The sequence below is a fragment of the Nannospalax galili genome, unplaced genomic scaffold (genome assembly GCF_000622305.1).
Source record: "Nannospalax galili isolate Female #2095 unplaced genomic scaffold, S.galili_v1.0 scaffold403, whole genome shotgun sequence".
NCBI classification, from domain to species: Eukaryota; Metazoa; Chordata; class Mammalia; order Rodentia; family Spalacidae; genus Nannospalax; species Nannospalax galili.
The window spans coordinates 530,474-534,468 of record NW_008350130.1 but is presented as its reverse complement, the minus strand read 5'-3'; the positions used below and the strand labels follow the sequence as shown (position 1 = coordinate 534,468).

At 43.6% G+C, this 3,995-nt stretch overlaps 1 pseudogene; it reads left to right on the top strand.

Moving 5' to 3' along the window:
• Positions 1 to 3,084: 3,084 nt before the first annotated feature.
• On the top strand, positions 3,085 to 3,477 carry LOC103745449 (annotated as a pseudogene).
• Positions 3,478 to 3,995: the final 518 nt, after the last annotated feature.

Here is a 3,995-nt window from a genome sequence, read left to right as displayed (position 1 = left end):
ATCTGGGAGGTGAGGGTGGGGCCAGGTCCAGAAGCAGTGCTCCTAGGGCCCAGGGAAGGCACTAATTTGGTCTGGGTGAAAAAGATCAGGAAGCAGTATTGGTTCCCCAGGTGTCTGAGGACCCAAGACTAGGAATGGCACAGGGCCCAAACTAGGAGTAGAGAACAGTGGGGGATATGGAAGGGTGAATGCGGCTGGGGGAGTCAAGGCATGGAGCACTCCACAATAGACTTACCCCAAGAGAGGCCTGAGGGTAGCAGAGCAGGCTGGGAGAGTTAGCCGGTGGTGCAGGTCCAGGGAAGCAGAGAGAGGTGAGGGCAGGGCCAAGTCCAGAAGCAGTGCTTCTGGGGCCCAAGGAAGGCACTAAGTTGGTCTGGGTGGAAAGGATCAGGAAGCAGTATTGGTTCCCTAGGTGTCTGGGGACCCAAGACTTGGAATGGTGCAGGGCCCAAACTAGGAGTAGAAAACAGCGGGGGAGAAGGAAGGGTGAATGAGGCTGGGGGAGTCAAGGCACCGAGGGCCCTGCGATAGGCTTACCCCAAGAGAGGCATGAGGGTAGGAGAGTGGGTAGCAATTTGTTTATTTATTAACTCACATACTGACCTCTCTCTCTCTAGCAATGGACACTTGGTCTAACCAATTTGAATGTGGCATTTTCCAAACCTCCTCCCATGGGGTTAATTTAATGATGATTCTGAACCCAGGCATGTCTGGAATTTGTCATAACTGGGAAGACATGTTTTCTTTTGGTGAGTGTACTTGAAAGACAGGGTGAAAATGAATGGAGACAAATAGATTCCTGATGGTTTTTTTAAGCCCCTGGATCCAGGGATGCCTAAAACTCATGTGGAGGCAATAGGATTTGAGCACACACACACACACACACACACCACACACACACCCCTTAAAGCTATTAAACTATCTGGATAGGGTGTTGTGGTGGTGCCTGATTCCTCACAGGAAGCATCACAATGTGGCAGTACCAGTTAATGAGAAACTTCTTTCTTGGAGTAGTTTGCCCAAGAGTGGGCTAAATCTTACTCTGAGGTGTTCTGATTTCTCTCAGAATTGTTCTCTCAGAACTGCATCGACTCTGATTTCTATCATACTCAACTCTAGTCTGCTCTGCTGTCTGACAAAGGAATCCTCTTGAGTTTTTTGAACAGCATATCAAGCATGGCATGGAAAAGACTTGAGCAATCTTTGATAACAGTTTTAAAAAGGAAGAAGTTATTTTTCTGACCCTCCTGATTCAGAACAGCACACGAAGTCACAGACCTATGTCAGCCTATGTCCCATGTGGCTAGTATTTGTGGGGGAGATGTTATTCGCAATATCATTATTGTTTTCAGAATCATCACTGTCACATTTCAGGCACACAGATATTGTTCCTAGTCAGGGCCATAACTGAGTCACAAATTGGGAACATGGTATATGACCAAAGCTAGGCATTCAGCTTAGGTTGTAAGAGCTAATAACATCAGGATTCCAAACCATTGGAGGACTGATTACATTAATTTTCTTAGAAGAAGTACCTAGTTCAAAAATGTTCTCAAAGCATAGGATTAATCTTGGTTACAATGTTATACAAAAAGTTCACTTTGTAAAGCTTTAGGATAAGTCTTTTCCAGAAGTCGCTCCCACAGGGTGTCCCATGTCTGTAATCCCACCATTTGAAAAACTGATGAAGAAGGATGGAGAGTTCGAGGCCAGCCTAGGCTATAGAGTGAGTCCCTGTCTCAAAAAAAAAGAGTATTAACCAAATAATTTTCCTGTATTTTTATTAAGTTTAAACTGATTTACACAAGGCTTCAGTTATTTGTAACTAAAGTATCTTTATTAACAATTCTGACTACTGTCACGCATCTGCTGATTCCAAAGAGCTTGGACGAAGACAGCTAAAGTAGTTACCTAGGGTAATTTAGCCAGGGGGAGGGGCAGACCAAACACAGTATTTTCTGTAGTAGAAGGTTTGTATTTCCCCTTTCTTCCCTCTCTCTTTCCCTCCTTCCCTCCCTCCCTCCCTCCCTCCTTCCCTTCCTTCCTTTGTTCCTTACTTTCTTGTTTTTTTTTTTTGAGACAGGATTTTACTCCATAACACAGACTGACCTGAAACTCACTATGTAACCCAGGCTGGCCTCAAACTTGGCAGCAATTCTGCCTCAACTTCTCAATTACTGGGACTGTAGGTATCAGCCACCACATCCTGTTCTTTTCTCTAGGTACCCAAACCCTTTGGTTTGCATGGTTATTTGTGTATCTAGCAATGGGTGCTCTGAAGGAAGGTAGAGGAAGGAAGGTGGAGAGGAACTTTCCCAGGCCCAAGCAGGGCAGGGAGGCCTGAATATCCAAGGTACTGAAAAAGAAGGTGCTGTTTCTGCCTTGAAAGAATGTGTAAGAACTGATTTGAGAGTAGAGAGCTGGCTTCTGCTGAACATGCAGAGCCAGGTGACCCAAGACTATTCATGGGTTTCTGTGAGTAACTACACTACACTGGTGGGACATAGTTGCCATCTAGTGTCATATGTCATCTTTTGCAAGTTATTTACTGGATGTTTCCAGCTGGAAGGACTTCTCAGGGCTGATTGGAGGAAGAGGGTTGGGTCATTATTTCTACTTTTCATATTCAGGACAGCTTTAAAATCAGACTTGTAATATGTTTTCTAAATTAATTTATCATACATATATTCCCAGAGTCAAAGTGACTGCATGGAGAATGTGGGGAAATCACTCCACAACAGTATACTTGCATCTCATTCCTGCCTTCTAGATGATATGAATTTTATAGACAGATTAAGTATACATCTTATTTTAACTTTATTTTAAAGTTTCAGTTTTTTTTTCATAATTGTGTATGTATGTGTATGTGTGGAGATATGTGAACATGAGTGTGAATGTCCATGGTCCAGAAGAGTATGTCAGATCCCCTGGAGCTGGAGTTGCAGGTGATTGTGAGCTACCTGACTGGGAACTGAACTCAGATCTTCTGCAAGAGCGGTACGTGCTCTTAACTGCTGATCCATCTCTCCAGCCCATAAGTAGACATTTAAAAAAATAAATTCTGGCTCTTTCTGCGCCACCATCATGGTGCATATGAATGTCCTGGCCAATGCTCTGAAGAGCATCAACAGTGCCGAGAAGAGAGGCAAGTGCCAGGTCCTCCTCAGGCCGTGCTCCAAAGTCATCGTCCGCTTCCTGACTGTGATGATGAAACATGGTTACATTGGCGAGTGTGAAATCACTGATGATTACAGAGCTGGGAAAATTGTTGTGAACCTCACTGGCAGGTTAAACAAGTGTGGCGTGATCAGACCCAGATTTGATGTGCAGCTCAAAAACCTAGAAAAGTGGCAGAATAATCTGCTCCCACCCCGTCAGTTTGGTTTCATTGTACTGGCAGCCTCAGCTGGTATCAGGGACCATGAAGAAGCAAGGCAAAAACACAAAGGAGGGAAAATCCTGGGATTCTTTTCCTAGCGATGTAAAACATACGTATAAATAAAATGCCTCAGTGGGAAAATAAATAAATAAATAAATAAATAAATAAATAAATAAATAAATTTTGTAATGGTAAAATTTATTTCTTTTGGGTTCTGGCAGGAAATAAGTGACAGCATACTCCAAAGGGATAACTGAGGAGAGTTTAATGAAGGACTACTAACACAAATGTGAGAAGGGACCAGGGAAACAATCGAAGACCAAGATAGTGACAGTAGGAAGCAACTACTACTCAGCCTCTGTTAGAAATGGATCTGAGGTCTCACGAAAATTATGTTGGAAATGGAAGAGCATTTTAAAATAGAGGAGCATGCTAAGAGCTCTTGGAATGGGATGTAATTAAGAACTTTGGAGCAGGGAAAGCTCCAAGATCAGCGATAGAAATGGGGTAGAGGAACAGGAGTCTTCTCCCCTGCCCCCTGGGGTTACCCAGGATAGAAGTCTTTGTTTTCCAAGACTTTCACATTCCTGTAGCCATTGAGGCCCTTTGTTACCTT